Genomic DNA, 26,836 nt, shown 5'->3' with positions numbered 1-26,836 from the left:
TTGGAGATACAAAATTTCTGTCCAAATTGACTCTCAGCCACGTTAGAAAGTGAACATTGATAGCCAGAGCCCTCTATAGGCTTGCGCTGTTATTTGTTCACGCAGTTATTTGGCGATTGTCCTTTTAGCTTAATATTACTTAGAGTCATAAAAATGTTTTCAAATCTGGCCTAACCAATGTCCTGTACAGCCGCAATATGACCTACCGACTCCTACAGTCAATGCTCTGACGCAATAAAGAAAGGCATACCAAACGCCTTCTTCACCATCCTGACGACTTTGAAGGAACTATGAACCTGCACTCCAAGGTCCCTTTGTTCCGCAACACTTCCCAGGACCTTACCATTAAGTGTATAAGTCCTGCTCTGGTTTGCTTTTCCAAAATGTAGTACCTCGCATTTATCTAAATTAAACTCCATCTGCCACTCCTCAGCCTATTGGCCCATCTGACCAAGATTCCATTGTACTCTGAGGTAACCTTTTCGCTGTCCACCACACCTCCAATTTCGATGTCATCTTTAATTTATGGGATTTTCTCAAATTGCTCTGTGAAGTTGATTCGTGGCCCAGGGTGCGTGACTGCGCAGCAAGAAGCTTTCACTTCTTTGAACTTGTAGTACTCTATCAATGTTGGAAAGCTCAATAAACCAAAAATCTCTTTAGACGAAACGCATGCATCCCCTGGAAAATAGACCACTGTTTGGTTATTCTTCATAAATAAAAATTACTTTGCAAAGGGCTGTATTAAATCATGTCTCTACAACAATTAAAGCAGAGAGATTTTCCTCTTGCACCACTTGTTTTCCCCAAGGAGAAGCGATACATTTACAGGTGGACCATGAGGTTACCTTAATGGTATTCCCTTGCCTTTCCTAAATTGCGCCAGGGGATGTCGCTCCACTCGGACTAATTTGCGCGAACTCATTCGAGTGATCTGAATAATCTTTAAATTTTGGTTTGTTTCAATTGTGAGATATTGAGAGAACGACTGGACCAGAAATAGGTTTTAAAAAAGCCTCCAGATAGCACACACTTCAATCAGTACAATTCAAAAGTCCACAGACAAATTTGGTTTCTTCCATTGTTCCTGCGTATAATTTATTTAACCAAACATAAGTTAAGATCATGCATGTGATGTTTTTTTTTAAAAAATATATAACATCACAAATCAGGTATTATAACACATAGTAGGATTTCGATGGTTGATTAACGCGTTGACGCTTGAATTTGGCAAGCTTCATGAGTAAGTTCCAGGGTTCTTTGAATTTTATACTCTCCTGCAACAGAATACAAAGTAAACGACTTTGTCACATTAAAGAAATGTCGTTTGTTCAGTTGTATTTATAACTCTAGTTTAGATTAGACTGCTAAGCTGTCTCATGCAGTTGTTCAGATATAGGGAGGGAGTCACACAGCATGGAAACAGACTCTTCAGTCCAACTAGTCCATGGCGACCATGTTCCCAGACTAAACCAGTCCCATCTGCCTGCGCTTGGCCCATTTCCCTCCAAAACTTGCTTATTCATGTATTTATTTGTTCGGATGGTAAAACTGTTTGACATAAATGTAAAGAAATGCTATGCTGTCGACTGTATGCCATTAAATTGATTATTTTTTTGTAAACTGAAATAACTAGTGCTAAAGCATATATTCTCAATAATGGGAAGGTCTTGGATAAAGGTATAGAAGTCACTTTCGTGGAAATTAAACTGATTTTTACACTTGCTAATTTAAATCAGTAAAACAAATTCTAAACTCTGACTTATCCACGCTAAGCTAAACTTGACGTTTGGCCTTGTCGTTCATATTTCAGTTTATAACGTGTCGTAACGCCGTTTCTTCGGTCACAAGCAATTTTCTCCGTAAATCTAGCAGTTAACATACAGGCTCAGCCATGAAATACCAGAGAATTACTTTTAAACAAAAACATCTTATCATGCCGTTAACCTCTCCTTTACCATCTAGCTACTTAAAAATTACAATTCAATTGCATAAATTGAAAATTACTGACTGCAAACGAATTGCCATGAGACCATCGAAGGACAATATAGCCAGCAATGATTTAAAATTATGTATGTGCTTTAGTGATTTTAATGTAAGTGTATAAACTGGCTCAGGAAGATGAAACTGGCACCCGAATGCAATTATATGTTAGGAGACACCATGTTTCCATTTTAAATTTGACCATATTTTCAAACCTTTACTTTAAATCTCTCACTAAGAATCTTTTGTAACTGACAGATAAGAGATGCTTGTTTTGACATTCGAAAATGGGTGTCCTCGCAGCAAATGTCGGAGCAAAATTTGCCAGTGTTCTCCAGACTCCTACGTCTGGCATTAGAACTGACTATAGTAACTTTCAGAAGTGTTGATGACGCACGGACGAACTTCACCCGGAGAGGGGAGGGTGTGGGGGCGAGGTGGTAAATAAGACTACGGCGGGCAAAAACAAATTAAGAAATTTGTTAAATGTGTTAAGAAATTAAGAAAGCCCCGCGTTTTTCTCCCCCTTATTCGGAGGACTGGTCACAATACCCGGTACAGTTTCGATCAAACAATATCACTAAAATCTAACAGAGCTTTACAGCTGTGCTTAGATGCCTTTGAAAGTTAAAACAGAACTAACGTGACTGCGCTGAGACGACTGCGGGGTCAGACAGCAGGTAACCTGTAGGTCGAGAGTCACAATAGGAATTTTAAAGTGTAATTAATACGTAAGTTACTATATTCCATTCGAGGCAAAAAAATTAAACTCAGGAATTATTGAATACATCAATAACGATCAATGTAATAAGTAGGAGAGAGTGAGGACTATAGTACAACTGAGAATAATTGCTTTATATTGAATAATTATATTCCCTGTACTTCGTAAATAGGAAACTTGTTCAATGCGCAATTCAATTCAACGAACCTCATTTAATTTGAGTGCTCCACAGTTTTATCCCATTGATAATAAAGGACTGATATATTCCCTTTTATATACTTCTGCCTCTCCCTGGTGTATTGCTGAAAATATTAGTTCATTTGTCCAAGAATCTATTGCCATTGTATAGCGCAGAATCCAATTATACCATTTGGAGTTTAGTGCGAAAATAGCGAAACTCAAGAGAGGAATACAAATCACTAGGTGCGGAGGGAAGGACCATCCCAAATGCTGGGAATCTGCACTAAAACACGAAAATGCTGAGCAAGTGTCAAGTGGCTATTTATTTCCAACTTTTTTTTTTAATTTGAGGATACTACGGGAAAACAGAGATAAGGATAGAAATTTACTGTTTCGAATCCAATTTGACACATCTTCAAAACTTTCAGTTTATTGTTTAAAGATTTAAACCATTTTTACTTTGCACAGATGCTCCCAGGCCTGCTAAGTATTCTCAGTATTTTCAGCTTCTTTATCTAATATTTCCAGCATTCGCCATATTCTGCTTTACTTATTGTCTCAATCTTTATTAACTGTAGTTTGTTTATTGAGAAGTTGATGCCTGTAAAACTGAATACGTTGAGAATCTGTGTAACGCAGCTAATAGCTTTAGGTAAATGCTATTACCCTAAAGATGCAGTACATGCCTAGACAATTCTGCTAACCGATGGAAAACCGCACTTGGTCTAATTATTATGAGGATATTTGTTTTCAGTCTCTCAAGGTGGAAATGTTGTTGGTTAACTCTGAAGATTAAATATTGAGCAGTGGTGAATTCAGACTTATGTATATTTATAGCACTGATATTATGCAAATAATGTATGTAGGAGAAAATTGTCTCATTGGTACAATATCTCCATCGCCTTAGTTGATGACAAAAACACAATGCAACGGCATATTTAATAATAAACGAAGGCATCTAAAATTATGCGCATATTTGCATTGCGAATCCCAGAATACATTTATAGCCCAAATTCACTGTTATAGGGAACGATTTGTCTTCATTTACCTTTTTAGGCAATGTATGACAATAATAGTATAACTATAAAAGTATTCAGATGTTCATAAATAATTAAACAGAAAGTGAAAATGAAATCGTATAAACGCAATGTAAATCAGGAATCAGGGCAGATCTGAACACTGATAGGAAATGGATTTAGAATCCCGGGAAAGGAGAAGTGGGGAGCAAGAAATGTTAGGGAGTAATCTCACATTTTATAGTTTGACTGATGTACGGAGGACGGAGGTGGGGGTGGTGGGGGGAGTGAAATTGTTTGCGATCCAATTTTTTGATTGCCACGGCCTGGAAGTTTCATGAACGTAACTGAACTAAATTTACAAGCTTAGAAAACAAAACTTATTTTCTCTCCTTCTAGAAGTGCTTAGTTTCTAACTTCTGAGTGATTGATACGGGACCAGACATCCTGAATTATCTCTTTTGCCTCAGTAATATTGTACACCGATAAAAAAAAAAGTATAGGGCAGAACCATAGACCACGTTCTCCAGTATCGAAAAAAGAATAAAAATATTAATGTTGTATGCAGTCATATGTTATTTTATCCACCCACCACGAATAAACACGGATTCGACTTCCCAATCCCCACAAGCCCTCCACGCAAATACAGTTGCATAATCGGCTCATCCTTGAATTACATTATTTTTAGAAGTAGCCGTCAAGCTCACTGTGAATTTACTTGGCCGAAATTAAAAAGGGCTTGTCGCTCGATTATTCTTTATAATTTCCAGGAGTAAAGCAAAGAAAGAACCGGTAGTTTGACATATCGTCCAAGCTTTGTTGAAGGCATCTGTTTTTATTTTGGCCTGTTTATGCTCCGTTCACTGTAATGCATGTAGTTTTGCATTGGCTGTTCAGGCATACCTCTGCTCTAATACAGTTCTATTTAAATAATTCATGCAGATGCAGTAGGATGAAGCAGAGTGAGAGATTGTGATATGGAGCATAAACACCAGCGTACAATAGTTGGGTCAAATGATCTGTTTGGGTACTGTAATTTCTACATAAGAGTGCAAGAGATTGTTCAGCTGGGTCACAGTTTAGTCAACCCAAACCCCAGTTACATGAATATATTTCTAACTAGCCTTTAAACCCTGAAGTAGGTCTGTGTTTTCACTTTCTAGCCGTTAATTGTTGGTGGGCATTGAAGTAGGCAATCTTATTAATTACTATTATTAATGCAACCTGCAGAAAAAAAAACTTTGCAATTAACCAGTTGCAACACCACCGGGTCCTCATTGGCATCAATCGCTGGTTTTTCATTTTTTTTTCCATCTGGATTTGAATTAAGGTCAAGTTGATACTCTGATGTTTAGTGATTGCATAGCCCAAGCATTCTATAACGGAGATACATGGACAGTATGAACCAGCCTATGTTTGGCAAAATCATTTATGTTCAGAATGACGCTAAATGAAAACTTGCATAATCCTTCAGTTGGGATTTCGTTTTCTGAGATGTGAATTAAAGCTGTATTTGCATTTGGTCCGCTACAGGCAGATGCAGCTGGGGTACTAACCAAATAGAACCCTCTACTTGGCTCCTGCTCGACTGGAACTTCTGCTTGTTTGTTTCGAGAAAGTTCTGCCCCAATAGTTCGCATTTCAACCAGCGATTTTCGCGAGTGAATCCCTACTCTCTACATGTCTGTACGACATCTTGCGGATATCAAAAGTGCTCATGAGGCCCAAAAGACTGTCTGAACCGGTCCTGACAGTACACTGCAAAACCAAAAGAACTGCGGATACTGTAAATCAGAAACAAAAACAGAAGTTGCTGGAAAAGCTCAGCAGGTCTGGCATCATCTATGAAGAGAGTTAACGTTTCGGGGTCCGGTGACCATTCCTTGAAACAGTATGCTTGCTTTGCATTGTAAGCAGAACCAAACCTAAGAACAGTGAGTGGTTCTCAGTCTGCTTCTCCTGAGATTCAGATTGGCACCTGGTACCGAATTTGCTCAGCAAGTTTAGCAAGATCCTGGGAGAAATTGTTTTTGTTAGATGTTAAAATTACGGCATAAATACGAATTTGTTCCAGAATACATAAGTAGGCCTTAAAATATTGATTTTTGCTGAGGGAGTTTCTGCATAAAAGTATAAAAATATGGTGTTAGTTTGATTTTTAAAATTACTTTTACCGGCTAAGATCAATCATTTCATGGAACTTTATTGTGCAGTGTAAGAGACTAAGTGGGTCGCTGACAGAACTGGCCGTCTGGGTCCATCATTTTGGCCTTTAAAAGTCTTCTCGTCCTGTGTGTGGGTGTGAGCTTTCAGGAAATACATCAGTGAAGTCAATACTTAGATTTTTTTTGCAATATGCCCTTGAATGCCTTGCGGAGAAGCAGACCACTCGGCCCTACTAGATTATCCAGGCAGTAACAGTCCATACATTCACACATATTTTATCTAATCCCATCGCCATGTCCTTCTACTATATTTTCCTTCATGAACTTCTGTAGTTTCACATAAAATGTATCCATGATATTTGCCCCAACTATACCACTGGTGGGATGCTACCACTGGAATTGTCATTTGTGTCATGCTTTGCTGAAGACGTTCCTCTGAAATTCTTTGTTGGATTGATGAACCATCGTTTCACTTTAAAGTTATTGTGCCGTTTTGTGGGAAAATGCAATCGCTACAGATGGCATCATAAACGTACCCAACACTTTTGCATTACTCATAACTCACTTTCGACTGGCTGCTGACTGGTGCATTTTATCAAAGCAGCATACGTTTCAAACAAAAATAATTTATCGAAAATGTTTGAAATAAAGTAATACAATTCATGAGGGATGAATGTTTCAATATTTCAGCTGACCAATCGACGTTGTCGTCACCAACAGTGTTGATTTATCAATATACGACATATAGTTGGGTGTTAAATGAAAGCAGACAAGAATGGGTGACTCTGGATTGAAAACAGGCTTAAAAAAGTTTGTGTAAACTTGTTCACGCATCAAAAAAAAATCTATAAGTAACTGGAACAACAGAAACAATAACAATATGGTTGAATGCATTACGAGAGCACTTTTTATGTAAACTTAATTTTATAGCTATGTAAACAGAACTGCATTTCAGTCGGTATGGGTTAATTTCGGGGTTATTCAATATAAGAGTCAATTAGGAGCAGAGTCACAAGGGTTCAATTTCACAACTAAACGCCATGATGCATGATCCATTAACAACTTGGCTGTCCCACGTGGATATAATTAAATTGTTCATTGCAGTAAATCATAGATGTAGCAATTACATTCTTATAAACCTCTATAGGTAATGCTTAAAAACTCGCTACGGTAATTCACCCCATATTAAAACACAAAAGTCTGTCAGTTCAAAATCTTAGATCCACATCTTCACTTTAACATCAAGAATGGACGCTCTTCTTTGCTATGAAGCATTCCAGCGTATCATGATGTATTGTTAAAAGATGATGTAAAATCTGCACTTGGAATTCCACTTATGAAGTCATAGATGAAGCACTTCATTGAAAATAGAGGGAATAAAAGTAAATGTTTGGCAATACTTTTGGATGGCTGGAAGCAAAGAGTGGGAAAAATTAGGACTATTTCAGAGTGGAAGTTGGGGTGACTAGTAGGGTGCCCTCGTGCTCAGTGCTTGTGTCTCTACTATGCACAACTTATATGTCAACATTTTGGATAAAGGAGTCAAACGAAATGTCTTTAAGTTTACTGATGACACAAAACTAGGTGCAAATGCGAGTGGTGAGGACGGAATAACAAAGTTTCAAGGCAATTTTGACGAGTTAATTCAGTGGGAAAATTTATGGCAGATGCAAGACAACATGGATAAGTGTTAAGTTGTCCACTTTCAGAGGATAAACAGAATAGCAGGATGCTATTTAAATCCTGACAGATTGGGAAATGTTGATGTAGAGAAGGGCTCGTGAGTCCTCGTAAGTCAGTTACTAGAAGTAAGCATGCAATGCAGTAAGTGGTTAAGAAGTGGTTTGTTGGCTTTCATTGTGAAAGGAATAGAATACAGGAGCAAAAATATGTTGTTGCAGCTCCACAGAGCTTTGGTGAGATCACACCTGGAGTATTGTATGCGCTTCTTTCTTGCATAACAGTGAAGGTTCTGCAGTGAAGGTTCAACAAAATAGCTCCTATGATGGCATGCTTGTTGCACAAGGAGTGAGTGAGTCAACTAGACTTGTATTTACTGGAGTTTAGAGAGTAAGAGGAGATCTCATTGAAATGTATACAACTTTGTCAGGGCTAGACAGACAGGGATTATATTCCCTCTAGCATCAGGATTCTGAGTAGGGCTAGCAGCATGGTGGCTCAATGGTTAACGGTACTATCACACAGCACCAGGAACCAGTGTTCTATTCCATCCTCGGGTGACTGCCTAGGTGGGGTTTGCCTGTTCTCCCTGTGTCTAGTTGGTTTCCTCATGGTGCTTCGTCCCACAGTCCAACGATGTGCAGGCTAGATGGATTAGCCAAGATAAATAGACCATTCTGTCCAGGGATGTGCAGACTAAGTGGATTATCCGTGGAAAATCCAGGGTTGTAGGGTGGGAGAAGCAGATGTGGTCTCGATGGGCCAAATGACCTGTTTCCATGCTATGATTTTGTGGAATTCTTTTTTGGGTCCGCTCTCAGTGACAATCCTCAGGTCTCAACATTGAGTTTGACTATTTTAGAGGATGAACACCTTACTTCATGTTTGTGACCCACCCTGTGACCCCCAGATCCTCTTCTGTATGGGTTGTTTCCAGTACAGCCAACCCAGTTTTGACTATTCACAATTTCCATTCGCATTTATCTTTCTCCCAATTTATCATCAGCAATCCCTTTGTCTATTTATTGTTACTCTCTCTCTCTCTCTGGACACAAACTCCATCTCGCCATCTACTTGACTTACTCTTACCAACACATCCCCACAACCCCACCATTGTCAGCATAAATGTCATCATTTCCCAGCTGCTTCCAGTTTTGAGGAAGTGTCACTGAACTCCCAATTGTTAACTCTATATTTTTCTCTCCACAGATGCAAGTATACTGAGTTTCTCCAGCAGTCTCTGTTTTGTTTCAGATCGCCAGCATTCACAGCTTTTTGTTTTATTATAAGTGGTGGAGGCCAAATCATTGCATGTACGTAAGTAGAAATATGTAGATTTCTAGACACCAACGTGTAAAGATATGGAGAAAAGAAATGGAACTAGAAATAACTATTCAGCCATTTAATGAAATAATGGACTGATCTGTGGTCTAACTCCATGCACCTACATTTGGCCCTTTTCCCTCAATACCCTAGCTTGACAAAAACAAATACCTCAGGTTTAAAGATAGATGGTCATTTGAATGGCGGGGCAGACTCTATGGGTCGAATGGCTTACTCTCGATCCTATTTTCTTTGTTTCAATTTCCTTTTCACTCTTGAAGTCTAATTATTATATCGATTTGAATTCATTGATCATCTTATTTGTCAAAAAAAAAGTCGTTTAGGTTCAAACCAATCAATTCTTCGTAATACGGTACAATTTCTGCTAAAGGCATGCTGTATCTCCATAAGTGACGAACCTCCGCGTGTTCGTCACAACCAGCCAAGGGAATCGGCAAGGGAATAACTACAGATGTTCTCTTCTGACTTATTCTATTCGCCTGCCGCCATGAAACGACAAAGAAATGGACTGTAATCTGCAAAATATCTACATTACATTTGGATTATTATTGTTCACTTGGTAGAAATGCCATCTGTATCCACGTGGACACGCCATGCCACTTGAGTTGGCCAATATATCAGTAATTACATGGGAACTTGGCTCCTAGTCATATCTGTAGCATAACCACAATTGTATGAGAAATATATCCACGTCTTTGCGTAAGGCTTATGAAAAGACAAACGCAATTTACACTTAAGATCAAAATACATGCATTTATATCATTTTCATTTTCAACAGGTTTGCAAAACAAAACAGCTTAAAACTTGTAACAGATCGGCAATATATTTAAGTTTGATGTAAGAAATTAGATTCTTGAGATTCTAATCATGCAAATACCGTGATATCAGAGGAGAGGACACAATCAGATCTAGATTTTCTCCAAATTTATCGACTTTTTTTACAAACCCAATATCATGCCTAGACTGGTTTGGACTCCAATTTGTAGGTTTTAAACACGATAAATACTCCAAAATATGTCAGGGTAGTGTACTGGTGTTTTAATTCAGTTGTCGCTGGTGTTGTCGTGATTTAGCCAAAGAACTAAGGAGGTGCTTAATGTAACGCTGAGGTGAGGTCGTAGATAGCAAGGACTTCCAATGCCTTCGTTTGCGTTAGTAAGGTAGTACGTCAAATTACCGAATGTCCTCCATGCCCAGTAACGAGCTAGTATTTTCAATAATCATATCCAACCCCCTGGGTCTTACCTGGTTTGAACTGCATTGGCTACATGAAGCATTGACGCAAAAGGTCAGTCAGCTCTACATTGACTGAGCTATCTTATCTGTAAAAGTAGAACAATATTACAGTGCCTGAAGGAGTAATGGCGGGTTATTAACACGATAGTTACGTGAGTACCTTTCTCAACTCAAAAGCGAGTAGATTGTCCTTTGGTTGGTTAGTCCTATTTAACTATACTATTCATCCTCTTTTACTTTCCTCACAGTATTATCGCACAGCAGGGATATCTACGAAGAGGCAGAACCGAAAGTAACATGAATTCTTGTCCGAAGCATATTTTAATTTTGCTTTTTACTTGTTAAAAGATCAGGCACTTCCGAAATGTTGTTGTGATTGTGTAGCTTTTTAACTGAGCAGACACTTTTTTTCATCTTGAACCACGTGATTTCGCTATATTGTGATTTTCAAAAGTCGCGTTTGATTTCTCTATTGCTATGATTTATGCGTCTTTTATATTTCTATTAATTCTTAGCTTGTTGCATTACATTGAAGCATAATCAGGTTTGGTTTACCGACCAGAAGGAAAATAAGCACCAATACTCGATTTTCTTTGGAACTAAAGATCACTCCTTATTATGCGGGCACACTGCTGTTACCCATCTACACGACCACCCCATCCCTCCGAACCAAAAATGCAAGGAACGCTACATGTTGCCATCTGCTGGCTCTGCATTCGTCTCACAGCCCTGAAAGGCCAGAATGAAGCTTACATTGTGATAGGTAGCCCCCTGGCAGCATGTTACTTGTCATCACAACTATGATTCTGCCTCACTCAATGAGCAATACGAAAATGTTTATTGGTTAATATTTATTTTTATTTATTTAATGTTTATTCAGTACGCATATAATTATTCAGTAACATAATTAATCAGAGTTTCACAATTGGCTTCACGCATAGCGATCATGTTTTGTTTAAAATGCGACTCGTTGAGAAACAATTCCTTTCATTGTTTCCATGGATAATCTGTGAAACCATAAAAACACGATGTTTTTTTTATAAGAAAACGATCATGCCAGAAATAAAGCTCAGAGGAAATGAAGTGAGAAGAAACCTCCATTATTTTCGTCATAGCTTTTTGAGTTAGAAAGACCCAAAACGGCTTTTGTGTGAAGCGATCCAAATGCACTGACGTAAGTTAATTTTCCGTCTTCAAAGTGAATTAATGGCCCTTCACAGTGCTGAAGCATAATAGAAATCGCCATATAACCGCTAGACGGAATTTGTTGTACGTTTTTGGCTGCAAGTTCATTCCCAAAAAGAGCCCAAACACTTTTAATAAACCACAGGTACAGTTGTCAGGGTGGTAATCTTTCATGTCCGTGAATACCGTAGTGCGCTTCCTACCTCTAAACCCGCAGTAACTTCATAGTGCCATGGTAATTAAGTCTGCAACGTCTCAGAATCTAGGCTGAAAGCCAATCTGTCACCCTGGAAATGTCGTTGCAGTGCCATATGTTAGTGAGGCACTTTATTCCAGCGAGCGTCAGGACTGCAAGCGTCTATGTCCAAAGAGGAAAAGTGATGAGGTGATCAGCAGAAGAAAATAGTTCTTATGCCATGCCAAAGGTTAAGCGTTCTTCCCGAATATTACTGAGTTAACTATAACCTGAAAGAAAATCAGAAAAAGTCAGACATTGTATTTTTTTTCTTTTTTTTGTAGGCAAGCTCCAGGCTGTAACAGTGGGAGCAGGCCCAGGCTGCAGCAGCAACAGTTTTGGTGGCTGCCTGTGCAGCTGAATACAGCTCAAAAATAATGAACAACCAAAACAATTGTGCACTGTCCTTCACCCATATGAAAAAGATGTTTGAATATTGCACACAAATTTAGAATATAAATATCTTCAATGTAGTGTCAAAAACTGATTGGACCTTCAAGCCTTACCTCAGTTTGCTATAATCCATAATCCTCAGTTATAGTTATCAGCAGCCAAAGCGCATTTCCCTTTACAAGGTACAGGCTGCATCTAAACAGTGTCAGCAATGTGCCCAGACTATCTCCCCCCAATCTAAACCCCAAGGCAAACTGTCAATATATGTTCAAGTGGACAGTAGGGACTAATTGGGAGCCATTGTTATGTTTACCTGATTGAAGCTGTGCTACGAATAGCAACCACTTTGTGCCTGATGAAAATAATTAAACTAATTTCTAACTAATTGTTTCTAAATGTGGCGAGGTAATAAGAGCAGGATAGGACCATAGAATAACAGAATATTAGCATTCCTTTCCACATGAGCCACCTATTCTTAACTTACTCATTGACTTGTTGCCATTTGGTTCAGTTTACAGGAGGGGACTGTAACATTTAGAACAATCTAAATTCACTGGCTTGCTCAATAGTGTTACTTTGTATCTACTTCTGATCCAAAAGCTTATCCACTTTCCTGTTAAAAGGTGGACTTTAATATCATAGACAAGGATAAAGTTGTAAAAATCAAATTTTGGATTTTCAAAAGGTCTTTGATAAGGTGCTACACAGCAAGAATATCTGAAGTGAGGGAAAAAGTAGTTGAGTGGATAGCAAATTGGCAAAAACATGGAAAACAGGCAATGGGGTAAAGGGTAGTTATTCAGATTGAAGGAAAATAGGAAACAATTTTCCACAAGAATCAATACCAGGGCTAATGCTATTCATTATTTTATCTAATGGTAAATACTTCGGAAAAATTCACTTAGTTTCAAAAGTTGCACATCCTACCAGACTTGGAGTACAGCTGACTCTAATGAAAAATACACAAAAAATGCAAGAAATTTTGAAAACTTGCAGGTTTGGTAGTTGAACTTCGATAAATGTGAAGTGATGCATTTTGGCATAAGAAATAGAAGCAACTGATGCTGCTTAGAAAATTAAAAAGAAAATTTGAATGGTATATGATTATGTAGTAGTGTGATTATGATGTAGTAGGCCTCACAGAGACTTGGTTACAGGGGGGTCAGGACTGGCAGTTAAACCTCCATGGTTTTTCAACTTATCGAAAAGACAGAGAGGTGGGCAGAGGGGGTGGGGTTGCCTTGTTAGTTAAGAACAAAATTAAATCTATGGTATTGAATGACAGCGTCGGATGATGTGGAGTCTGTGTGGGTGGAATTGAGGAACCACAAAGGCAAAAAAAACATAATTGGAGTTGTGTATAGACCTCCTAACAGTGGTCAGGACCAGGGACGCAACATGTACCGGGAAATAGAGAAGGCATGTCAGAAAGGCAAGGTTACATTGATCATGGGAGACTTCGATATGCAGGTGGACTGGGTAAATAATGTTGCTAGTGGATCTAAAGAAAGGGAATTCATGGAATGCTTACAGGATGGCTTTTTGGAACAGCTTGTCATGGAGCCCACAAGAGAGCAGGCTATTCTGGACCTAGTGCTTTGCAATGAACCAGACTCTATAAAAGATCTTAAAGTAAGGGAACCCTTAGGAAGTAGCGACCATAATATGGTAGAGTTCAGTCTGGAGTTTGAAAGGGAGAAGGCAAAATTGATGTAATGGTGTTACAGTTGAATAAAGGTAATTATGAGGGCATGAGAGAGGAACTGACTAAAATAGACTGGAAGCAGAGGCTAACCGGGAAGACAGTAGAGCAAAAATGGCAGGAGTTTGTAGGTATAATTGAGGACACTGTACAGAGGTTCATTCCCAAGAAAAGAAAGATTAACCGGGGAGGGATTAGACAACCTTGGCTGACAAAGGAAGTCAGGAAATGTATTAAAGAAAAAGAGAGATCCTATAAAGTGGCTAAGAACAGTGGGAAATCAGAAGATTGGGAAGGATACAAAAGCAAACAGAGGATAACAAAGAGTGTAATAAGAAATGAGAGGATCAAATATGAAGGTAGGCTAGCCAGTAATATTAGAAATAATAGTAAAAGTTTCTTTCAGTACATAAGAAACAAACGACAGGCAAAAGTAGACATTGGGCCTCAAACTGATGCAGGAAGCCTAGTGATGGGAGATAAGGAAATAGCAGGAGAACGTAACAAGTACTTTGCGTCAGTTTTCACAATGGAAGACATGAGTAATATCCCAAAAATTAAAGGGTGTCACGGGGCTGAGTTGAGTATGGTTGCCATTATGAAAGAGATAGTGCTAGAAAAGTTAAAAAGTCTTAAAATTGATAAATCTCCTGGCCCTGATGGGATACACCCTAGAGTTCTGAGAGAGGTGGCTGAGGAAATAGCAGAGGCATTGGTTGAGATCTTTCAAGAGTCACTGGAGTCAGGAAAGGTCCCGGATGATTGGAAGATGGCTGTTGTAACCCCCTTGTTCAAGAAAGGATCAAGGCAAAAGATGGAAAATTATAGGCCAATCAGCTTAACCTCGATTGTTGGTAAAATTCTAGAATCCATCATTAAGGATGAGGTTTCTAAATTCTTGGAAGAGCAGAGTCTGATTAGAACAAGTCAACATGGATTTAGTAAAGGGAGGTCATGCCTGACAAACCTGTTGGAATTTTTTGAAGAGGTAACAAGTAGGTTAGACCAGGGAAACCCAGTGGATGTGGTCTATCTAGACTTTCAAAAGGCCTTTGATAAGGTGCCACACAGGAGGCTACTGAGCAAGGTGAGGGCCCATGGTGTTCGAGGTGAGTTGCTGGGATGGATTGAGGATTGGCTGTCTAACAGAAGGCAGAGAGTTGGGATAAAAGGTTCCTTTTCAGAATGGCAGCCGGTGACGAGCGGTGTCCCGCAGGGTTCGGTGCTGGGGCCACAGCTGTTCGCATTATATATTAATGATTTGGATGAGGGAACCGGGGGCATTCTAGCGAAGTTTGCCGATGATACGAAGTTAGGTGGACAGGCAGGTAGTACTGAGGAAGTGGGGAGGCTACAGAAGGATCTAGACAGGTTGGGAGAGTGGTCCAGGAAATGGCTGATGGAATTTAACGTGAGCAAGTGCGAGGCCTTGCACTTTGGCAAAAAGAATAAAAGCATAGACTACTTTCTAAATGGTGAGAAAATTAATAAAGCCAAAGCACAAAGGGATCTGGGAGTGCTAGTCAAGGATTCTCTAAAGGTAAACATGCAGGTTGAGTCCGTGATTAAGAAAGCGAATGCAATGTTGTCTCTTATCTCAAGAGGGTTGGAATATAAAAGCAGAGATGTACTACTAAGACTTTATAAAGCTCTGGTTAGGCCCCATTTGGAGTACTGTGTCCAGTTTTGGTCCCCACACCTCAGAAAGGACATACTGGCACTGGAACGTGTCCAGCGGAGATTCACACGGATGATCCCTGGAATGACAGGTCTAACATATGAGGAACGGCTGAGGATACTGGGATTGTATTCGTTGGAGTTTAGAAGATTAAGGGGAGACTTAATAGAGACGTACAAAATAATACATGGCTTGGAAAAGGTGGATGCTAGGAAATTGTTTCCGTTAGACGAGGAGACTAGGACCCGTGGACACAGCCTTAGAATTAGAGGGGGTCATTTCAGAACAGAAATGCGGAGACATTTCTTCAGCCAGAGAGTGGTGGGCCTGTGGAATTCATTGCCACGGAGTGCAGTGGAAGCCGGGACGCTAAATGTCTTCAAGGCCGAGATTGATAGATTCTTGTTGTCTAGAGGAATTAAGGGCTACAGGGAGAACGCTGGTAAGTGGAGCTGAAATGCGCATCAGCCATGATTGATTGGCGGAGTGGACTCGATGGGCCGAATGGCCTTACTTCCACTCCTATGTCTTATGGTCTTATGGTCTTATATAACACAAAAGAAATCTACGGATTGAGAAAGATAAATTGTGTAAAGCAGAATCTCAATAAGTAAAACAACTGCAAATGCTAAATCAAGCACTGTGATTTAATTCTGGAGTATAGAACTCAAAAGTAGAGAACTTGCGTTAAACTGGTAAACCTGCTCATGCTCCGTTTGAAATGTTATGCACCATGCTATTAAAAGGACAGCAATGCAGATGGGAGAGTGTACATTATTTACAAGTATGGTATCTCTGGAAAGGATTGAAGAGTATGGGGAATTTTGTAGAAAGAAAAAACTTGTAGGTACTGATAGAGGTATTCAAAATTATGAATTATGTGAGAATGTTTTAGTTCTGGGAAAATCCAAAACTTAAAGCTAAACAACCTAAACAAGTGATATATATTCAATTGCTATTAATGAAACCATTCGGGAAATTATTTTCCAGTCTTGAGTTCTTTGGAAGTTTGAACTTCTAATGGACAATTCTCCAATTCTCCAGGATTCTGCGAAAAAAAGTCTCTGTCTCTGAGTTAGGGTCAGAGACTTCATACATTTTTGATGTACTTACCTTGGCAGTTACTCAGAAATGTTGAACTGAAATATCCTCGTGTAACTTCTGGGAATCTGTAAAATTGACTCCATCCATCACTCATAGTGATCTTCCCTGACTCTCCACTCTACCCCTAACTGATCCCCCTGCTCAGTTAGTCCCCCAACACCCTGATTTCCAAGTCATCCAGTCCAATCTGAGCTGACAACGCTCTCAACACAAATCAACTAGCCACTGATCTAACCTGACTACCCCACACCACACAACTACTCTCCTGATCCAACATGCTAACTCTCATCAGACAGTTAATCTACCCTATGACTCATCCTGATTGGACTCTGATTTTACAACACTATGTGACCCAACCTGGCTGACCCCTACCCAAGTATTCATTCATCCACCTAGTCACCTCATTCACCTACTATCCTATCCCCCACCCCTGCCAACCTAACATCCCAAGCATTTCTCATCCAATTAGCCTTCCATCCTAACCACCCTACAACCTATCATTTAACCTACCTGCCATATCATTCACTGACCCACTTACCTCACCCACATATCCCATCTATGTATCCCTCCATTTTGCATCCATTCACACATTTGCCATTCACCAGCATTCATGCTTTCACCTATCCACTAACATTCAAAGTGGACATATAGACTTATCTTACTGTAGCAAATACTGCTAAGAGATATGCTTTGTCTTCCCTTGATGCTATATTTCTATGATGGAGCACTTCATGGGATGTACACCCAATATTTTTTAATTAGTCCAGAATGGAAGATCCAGTCAGAATTGTGGAGCAGCATCAGATCACAAAAAAAAATTGGAGAGGAGTAACAAACTGGCAGCTGTGTTGAGGCATATCAGATCAAGGAGAAATATTTTTACGACCACCAGAAATGGTTGTGGTAATTAATTTAGATGCTAGATGAGTTAAAGAGAGAAAAGGACTGGAAAGATATGCTGAATAGCTAACATGGGGCAAATGGAATGGGAGGAGAGACAAGTGAAAACTAAACACTGGAAACATCACATTGGTTCAATTGACCTATTTCTGTCATGTATGTTTGTTATAATGAGTTTCCAAATTCTTTCTCTTTGTCTCAAAAAATTAAATCAATGCCATTTTTCTACCTATTTTTAAAAATTCTTGCATTTTTTCCTAAAGTTCTGTCTCATTGAAATCTTACAGCCTCAGAGGTTCTTATTTGCCTATAACCTTCAACACCTAGAAGACGCGTTCAGGACTCCCTTAACCATTTCAGTGATATAAAACCAAATATCTTCAATTTTACTTAATTACTGTAACCCCATAGCCATAGTGACTACTTCTTCAATAGACAAAGCTTTTAATTCTTGACATATCATTTTTATAATTAGATCCCTAAAACTATTCATGACAGAGGTGTTCATGCAATTGCTGATCCTGATGGAGTGAAAGCAGCTCTGAAGAATTTCCTAATTTGTTTATTTTGTGTCAATGAATTTTCCAACTAATATTTCCACAAATAAAATAGTACACTCAGAGTTGGAGCAAAACCAAATTTTGTTCATGGTCGGAAACAATATTTACATGTTTGTGCAAAAGCATCAACTAGGAATTTGTTAAAGTAAATCTGGGAAAGACATCGGAGGAAGAAATACAGGAATATCAAAGGTAATCTGTCAAAAATTCTATAATAATGTGCTATGCTGAGTAGAGCGCTTGTGAATAAAATAATAAAAAGAATAATAGAAAAGCTATACCTGTTATTATATCAAGCGTTCTTGGCAGCCAATGGAGTACAGTACTTTAGCTGTGCAATTAATTCTGTAATGTAAGAAATTCAGCAGGCAATTTACACAAAGCAAAGTTTTTCAAACAACAATGTAATGTTTAACGGCTAATCTGTTTATGCAAAGTGCTTGGATACCAAAATACAGCTAAGTTAGAACACCTCTCCCATGTTGTTTCCTGCCCGCTCTGCAATCCCACACCTCTCCATCCCTCCCCACCCCCACTCACGTGGACAAAATGTAGGAGGCCAGAGAACAGACAGCAGACCGCAAAAAGCTGTCAGAAAGATGGTCTTCATTTGGAGAACGAGGTGTAACAATGACTTTTGATTAAAAGCAGAGCAACTAAAAATCAGATTTCTCCTCTGTTGTGAGTCCAAAATTGAGGACATAATTTTAAAATGAGAGAGAAAGATTTAAAGGGCCTGAAGGGCAACCTTTTCACACAGATGGTGGTTCCTACATGAAATGAACTGCCAGAGGAAGTGGTAGTTGCAGGTTCAGTGATATTTAAAAGACATTTGGACAGGTATATGAATAGGAAAAGTTTAAAGAGATATGAGTCAAATGGAAGCAAATGGGACTCGTTTAGTTTTAGAAACTTGGTCACATGGACGAGTTGAACTGAAGGATGTCTTTCCATGCTGTATGACTCTATATAAACCTAAGGAACAAGAGATAGGGTAGGTCAGTATGTTAACACATTGTTTTCCTAACATAGGCCTTGATTTTTATCAACACTAACTGATGAATAAAAGTCTCCTCTCTCACTCACTTTCTCTCTATCCCTTACCCCTGTAAAAATTACCCATTCCCAATTGTGATTAAAACATATTAGATTCTGAAGGAACTTGACAAGTTGGATACTAATAAGTTGTTTCCCTTTGCTCAGGAATCTAGAACATGGGGCACAGTCTCGCATGAGGAAAAAAAGATCTGGATCTTTGGAATTTTCAATGCCAATGTTCTATGGTTAAATAAATTTCAACCTGAGATAGACAGATGATCAGATCGTTAGGGGCATGAGGACCACATAAAATGGTTTTATTCTGGCAGATTATAAACCATAATTGTATTGAATATTAAAGCATGTTTGAGAGGAGACCTTTTTTTCTCACATTCTTCTGTTCACATGAAAGAAACCTGCATCTTTATTTAGTCAAGCATATTAACCTAGCTGTCAAACAAGGTGTTGTAACATAAAATTATTCACGTGTTGGCAGTCAATAAGGGCTAAGGTCACAAGAATGGCTGATGTAGTAAATAGCAATGGCATGCTAATAAAATAAAAGTAGCATTTAAAGATTGGGCCAAGTACATGTATTGGACGTGAGTGGTGGTACGTAACTTCCTTTGCTGTACATCTCCCAATGCTAACTTTTGCTAGTTGAAATTGAAGAGCGTTCTCTTCACCAGGTTATTAATCTTTATTTTCATGAGCACAAAATAATTAATAAAATAACATTGAATTTTAAATACAACAATTTTCAAATGTCGCCATTATCTTACAATACCATATTTCTGTAACTTCCTTCATCCTGACATCCACTTTTACTCTAGCCCTTGATCCTCTTTGCTGCACCACTGATGGGTGAACTTTCAGCCTCTCATTCTATTCTCTGGAATTCTCATCTAAAATCCCTTCATCCCTTTGTTTTTGCCACAATCTTTGCGCGAGAGAGAGAAAGAGAGGGAGAGGTGTGTGTGTGTGTGTGTGTGTGTGTGTGTGTGTGTGTGTGTGTGTGTGTGTGTGTGTGTGTGTGTGTGTGTGTGTGTGTGTGTGTGTGTGTGTCCCTCTCTTTGGAAAAATTGGCCAAAAATGCGTAATGGTTAAAAACACTTTTACAGTTAAACAAAAGTGGATTCACACTTTTTTTGCAACAATCATTTAACATAAAAGTCCTACCTTCAAACAACTCTTCCAATGCTTTGATTGTTGGACTGATTAACCTTTATCAAATCATCCACACAGGAAAAACAAGTTTACAGAGATCATTATCAAATCCCTTGTCACTGGAAGTAATATTATGATTTTGCTGCTTTCAAAAGTGCATAAGGAAACAATAAATCTCAATGCAGTTTTCTTCCTTAAATTAGGAGACTTCATTAAAAACATGTGTTTAACTTATGTTTAAACACAAAATGTGTTAATGTGTGTGTGTTGAGGGGGTGCATACTCCAATAATAGGAAAGGCATGATGATGCAGACTTCCAAGGGTTTCAAGTCATTGGAACTAGCAAGAAGCAGGTAGAGCACCAATGTGTAATGACAAGAAAGCTGTTAAAGTTTCTTTTGTCTGCAAATGATGATAGCAGGATGCTGCTTTCTGCTGGTTAAAAGAGAAGGGAAAAAAGAACTATTAATATATGATGTTTCTCATTAAGACATTTTGTTAACAAATGGAGATTTGCTTTTGGCAGAACAACTGGGGAGTTTATTTGTGTGTTAATAGCTAACCTCCATAAACTGAATGAATTAAATTAGGATATGTTAAAAGGCAATCAACTTACAGATTTCTTTTTCAGCAGGTAGCTTTTTGATATTATTACTTAACAAGGAAAAGCAATTTGTATGTCTCTCCAATTCCATCCCTTCCATTGAATTGATGTTTAACACAGCTCAGTGAGGTAATTTTACAAAAGGACCAAAAGATTGTTAAGCATATATGAACATAAATATATTACAATTGATTGCTTCCATTGAGTTTCTTTCAGAGCTTAGAGATCAAATCCTTGTTTTTAATGTTTTATATATATATTAGTGACTTGGATTTAAATGTAACAAGTATGATTAAGAATTTTCCAGGTAATGCAAATTTGGCCATTGTGAGAGAACAAAGATATCAATGGGCTGGTCTACTGGGCAGAAAAGTGGTACCTGAATTTAACTCGGGATGTGTGAGGGAATACAATTTGAGGAGCATAAACAGATAAGGAATGCACATTGAAATTTTAGGAAAATCTAAAATGGTAAAGAACAGAGGTTCCCAAAGCACATGTCCTTAGCGTTCTTAAAGTAGCAGGACAGGTGGATGGTGGTTCACAAGTTCTATGGGTTTCTTTCCTTAATTTGCTGATGCACAGAACATAAACGGAGGACCAGTTAGCTCTGTTGGTTAGATGGCTTGTGTCAAGATCAAACTAATGCCATCAACATGGGGCTGAATAGCCATTTTGGCTAAGTTAGACTCTGCGCCTGCATCCTTGCTCTGCTCCATATTAAAAATAAACATGACGCATACATATAGTTTTGTGAATAATTTATGAGGACGGAGAACCGCAAAAGAGCCATATACGTCTGGAAGGTTATCTCAGAACAGCATAAAACACCTGTTAAAGTACAGATATCTGGTTACTGTATTCCAGGAAAGGATGTGATCACACTACAAAAGGACAAGAAAAGATTTGAAATTATCTTGCCAGGAAAGGGGATTTTAAAAATGTGGAAGGCTTAAATGGCTTTTCTTTTGGAAAAGCAGAATCTGAGGGGTCACTTAACAAGGGGTTGATTTTACTTATTAGGTATGTTTTCAGTTGGTGGAGTGAATATGTCAGGCAGAATCTGGACCCTGACCTGACCTCTGTGGTTCAGGAAAAATGCCAACCTTGGCACCCACTTGACATATTGAAATAATTAATTAAGCTCAAATCCTCCCCACCAATGCCTCTGATTTACCTGGACAGATTTCATTGATGCCTTCTTCCTGTTTGCCATCCAAGCAGTGTGCACTCACAGGCTCATGTTGCTGCTGGGATTGAAGCTCCAAAAGGTCTCAGTGGTCAGTACTGCTGCCTCACAGCGTCAGAGACCCAGGTTCAATTCCACCCTTGGGCAACTGCCTGTGTGGAGTTTGCTCATTCTCCTCATGTCTGCGCGAGTTTCCTCCAGGTGCTCCACTTTCCTCCCACAGTCCAAAGATGTGCCAGCTAGATGGATTGGCTATGCTAAATTGTCCTGGAGTGACAAGGGATGTACAGCCTAGTGTGGATTGCACAATGGGAAATGCAGGGATAGGGGATGGGGGTCTGGGTGGGATGTTCTTCAGACGTGTGGATTTGTCAGGCCGAATGGCCTGTTTCCACACTGTGGGAATGCTATGAAGGCGTGACATCCTCCCACTCTGCAAAAGTTTAGTCTGTCCATGGGGTTTATGATGGCAAGGTAGGCTTCTTCCGTGTCCGATGTTTGGCCACAAACCTACCTCTGAAAGGGGTGGCAATGAGCAGTTCTTCCCTTCCCTACTCCCGCAAAACTCTGTGCTTGGTGTGAGGGATGAAGAAACAGGGGATAGAAAGAATCTAGTTCCAAGCAGAAACATTGAAAAAGATCAAGGGTTTTAACGCAATTGGAAGAAGAACTAGGGTAGAGCTGAGGGGATTTGTTCTGAGGAGTGTCGGTTCACATTTATCTGAATTAAACTCCATCTGCCACTTCTCAGCCCATTGGCCCATCTGGTCAAGATCCTGTTGTAATCTGAGGTAACCCTCTTTGCTGTCCACTACACCTCCAATTTTGGTGTCATCTGCAAACTTACTAACTTTACCTCTTATGCTCGCATCCAAATCATTTATGTAAATGTCAAAAAGTAGAGGACCCAGCACTGATCCTTGTGGCACTCCACTGGTCCCAGGCCTCCACTCTGAAAAACAACCCTCTACCACCACCCTCTGTCTTCTACCTTTGAGCCAGTACTGTATCCAAATGGCTAATTCTCCCTGTATTCCGTGATATTTAACCTTGCTAATCAGTTTCCCATGGGGAACCTTGTCAAACGCCTTACTGAGGTCCATATAGATCACATCTCTGCCCTCATCAATCGTCTTTGTTACTTCCTCAAAAAACTTAATCAAGTTTGTGAGACATAATTTCCTCTGCACAAAGCCATGTTGACTATCCCTAATCAGTCCCTGCCTTTCCAAATACATGTACATCCTGTCCCTCAGGATTCCCTCCAACAACTTGCCCACCACCGACATCAGGCTCACTGGTCTATAGTTCCCTGGCTTGCCCTTACCATCCTTCTTAAACAGTGGCACAGCATTAGCCAACCTCCAGTCTTCTGGCACCTCACTTGTGACTATCGATGATACAAATATTCAGCAAGAGGCCCAGCAATCACTTCTCTAGCTTCCCACAGAGTTCTAGCATACACCTGTTCAAGTCCTGGGGATTTATCCACCTTTACCCATTTCAAGACATCCAGCACTTGTAATCTGGATATTTTTCAAGATGTCACCATCTATTTCCCTGCAGTCTATATCTTCTTTATCATTTTCCACAGTAAATACTGATGCAAAATACTCATTTAGTATCTCCCCCATTTTTTGCGGCTCCACACAAAGGCTGCCTTGCTGATCTTTGAGGGGCCCTATTCTCTCCCTAGTTACCCTTTTATCCTTAACGTATTTGTAAAAACTCTTTAGTTTCTCCTTAATTCTATTTGCCAAAGCTATCTCATGTTCCCTTTGTGCCCTCCTGATTTTCCTCTGAAGTATACTCCTACTTCCTTTATGCTCTTCTAAGGATTCACTCGATCTATCTTGTCTATACCTTACACAAGCTTCCTTCTTTTTCTGAACCAAACCCTCAATTTCTTCAGTCATCCAGCATTCCCTATACCTACCAGCCTTTCCTTTCACCCTGACAGGAATATACTTTTTCTGGATTCTCATTATCTCATTTCTGAAGGCTTCCCATTTTCCAGCTGTCCCTTTACCTGCGAACATCTGCCCCCAGTCAGCTTTCAAAAGTTCTTGCCTAATACCGTCAAAATTGGCCTTTCACCAATTTAGAACTTCAACTTTTAGATCTGGTCTATTTTTTTCCATCACTATTTTAAATCTAATAGAATTATGGTCACTGGCCCCAAAGTGCTCCCCCAATGACACCTCAGTCACCTGCCCTGCCTTATTTCCCAAGAGTAGGTCAAGTTTTGCACCTTCTTTCGTAGGTACATCCACATACTGAATCAGGAAATTGTCTTCCACGCACTTAACAAATTCCACTCCATCTAAACCCTTAACACTACGGCAGTCCCAGTCTATGTTTGGAAAGTTAAAATCCCCCACCACAACCACCTTATTATTCTTACAGGTAGCTGAGATCTCCTTACAAATAACTTCTCTGGATGTATTTCCAGGAATATCCTCCCTCAGCACAGCTGTAACACTATCCCTTATCAAAAATGCCACTCCCCCTCCTCTCTTGCCTCCCTTTCTATCCTTCCTGCAGCATTTGTATCCTGGAACATTAAGCTGCCAGTCCTGCCCATCCCAGAGCCATATTTCTGTAATTGCTAAGATAGCCCACTCCCATGTTCCTAACCACGCCCTGAGTTCATCTGCCTTCCCTGTTACGCCCCTTGCATTGAAATAAATGTAGTTTAATTTATTAGCCCTACCTTGTCCCTGGCTGCCACGACTGTTTGACTCACTCTGTTCTCAACTGTACCAGTCTCAGATTGATCTCTTTCCTCACTATCTCCCTGGATCCCACACCCCCCACCCTACTTCTACCCCAAAACAGCTTCCAATGATCCAAAAATGTGAATCCTTCTCCCATACACCAGCTCCTCAGCCATGCATTCATCTGCTTTATCCTATTCCTGCCCTCACTAGCTCATAGCACCGGAAGTAATCCAGATATTACTACTCTCAAGGACCTCCTTTTTAAATTTTTGCCTAACTCTTTGTAATCTCCCTTCAGAATCTCAACCTTTTTCTCTTCCTATGTCATTGGTTCCACTGTGGACAATGACCTCTTGCTGCCCCCTCTCCCCCGTGAGAACATTATGCACCCTCTCTGAGACATCTTTGATCCTGGCACCAGGGAGGCAACACACCATTCTGCTTTTTTGCTGCTAGCCACAGAAACGTCTGTCTGTACCTTGTAATCGTGGAAGATTTTCATACTCACATAGACTGCATGACTCAAATTGCCAAAAATAGTTTGAAGAACAAGTTTGTGGAATACATTTGATAGAATCCCAGAAAAGAACCTGTGAAACCAACAAGCATATAGAGTCATAGAATCATAGAAATGTACAGCATTGAAACAGACCCTTCGACTCAATTCATTCATGCTGACCAGATATTCTAACCTAATATAGTCCCATTTGCCAGCACTTGGCCCATATCCCTCTCAACCCTTCCTAGTCATATACCCATACACATGCCTTTTAAATGTTGTAATTGGACCAGCTTCCATCTTTTCTTCTGGCAGCTTATTCCATATACACACCACATTCTGCAAGAAAATGTTGCCCCTTAGGTTCCTCTCTTTTCCCTCTCACCCTGAACCTATGCCCTCTAGTTCTGGACTCCCCACACCAGGGAAAACACCTTGTCTATTTATCCTCTCCATGCCCTTCATGATTTTACAAACTTCTATAAGGTCACCCCCTCAGCCTCCAAAGCTGGTGGGAAAACAGTCCCAGCCTATTCAGCCTCTCCCAATAGCTCAAATCCTCCAACCCTGGCAATACCTTTTAAATCGCCTCTGAACCCTTTCAAGTTTCACAACATCCTTCCAGAATTGCAAGTAATATTCCAAAAGTGACCTAACCAATGGCTGTACAGCTGCAACATGACCTCCCAACTCCTATACTCTGACCAATAAAGGAAAGCCTATCAAAAGCATTCTTCACTACCCTATCTACCTTCAACTCTACTTTCAAGGAGCTATGAACCTGCACTCCAAGGTCTCTTTGTTCAGCAACACTCCCCAGGACCTTACCATTAACTGTATAAGTCCTGCTAAGATTTGCTTTCCAAAATGCAGCACCTCACATTTATCTAAGTTAAACTCCACCTGCCACTCCTCAGCCCATTGGCCCATCTGATCAAAATCCTGTTGTACTCTGAGGTAACCTTCTTCGCTGTCCATTATACCTCCAATTTTGGTGTCATCTGCAAACTTACTAACTATGCCTCCTATGTTCACATCCAAATCATTTTTATAAATGATGAAAAGCAGTGGACTCAGCACCAATCCTTGTGGCACACACTGGTCACAGGCCTCCAGTCTGAAAAACAACTCTTCACCATTACCCTCTGTCTTCTACCTTTGAGCCAGTTCTGTATCCAAATGGCTAATTCTCCCTGTATTCCATGAGCTCTAACCTTGCTAACCAGTCTCCCATGAGGAACCTTGTTGAACACCTTACTGAAGTCCATATAGATCACGTCTACCACTCTGCCCTCATCAATCCTCTTTGTTATTTCTTCAAAAAAACTCAATCAAGTTCATGAGACATGATTTCCCATGCACAAAGTGTTGCTGACTGTCCTTAATCAGTCCTTGCCTTTCCAAATACTTGGAAATCCTGTCCTTCAGGATTCCTTCCAACAACATGACCACCAACGATATCAGGCTCAACAGTCTGTAGTTAACTAGCTTTTCCTTACCATCTTTCTTAAATAGTGGCACCACGTTAGCCAACCT

The 26,836-nt window shown here is 39.7% G+C and overlaps 1 protein-coding gene and 1 long non-coding RNA gene across 25 annotated transcripts in view; one reads left to right on the top strand and one right to left on the bottom strand.

The window, feature by feature from the left end:
* Window positions 1-26,836, top strand: part of six2a (SIX homeobox 2a) — a 77,745-nt gene that overhangs the window by 9,141 nt on the left and 41,768 nt on the right. The window lies entirely within an intron of this gene.
* LOC122552739 (uncharacterized) overlaps window positions 11,139-26,836 on the bottom strand; it is a 41,754-nt gene continuing 26,056 nt past the window's right edge. For all 3 annotated transcript variants that reach the window (XR_015758407.1, XR_006312471.2, XR_015758408.1), the window contains exons 2-3: window positions 18,364-18,427; window positions 11,139-11,975 (exon numbers count right to left, since the gene is read on the bottom strand). This is a non-coding gene — a long non-coding RNA (uncharacterized LOC122552739). The remainder of the gene's footprint in view (window positions 11,976-18,363; window positions 18,428-26,836) is intronic.

The sequence above is a fragment of the Chiloscyllium plagiosum genome, unplaced genomic scaffold (assembly GCF_037043375.1).
Source record: "Chiloscyllium plagiosum isolate Xiang-an unplaced genomic scaffold, Cpla_swu_hap1 HiC_scaffold_10, whole genome shotgun sequence".
NCBI lineage: Eukaryota > Metazoa > Chordata > Chondrichthyes > Orectolobiformes > Hemiscylliidae > Chiloscyllium > Chiloscyllium plagiosum.
This window is presented reverse-complemented; position numbering and strand designations above follow the sequence as displayed.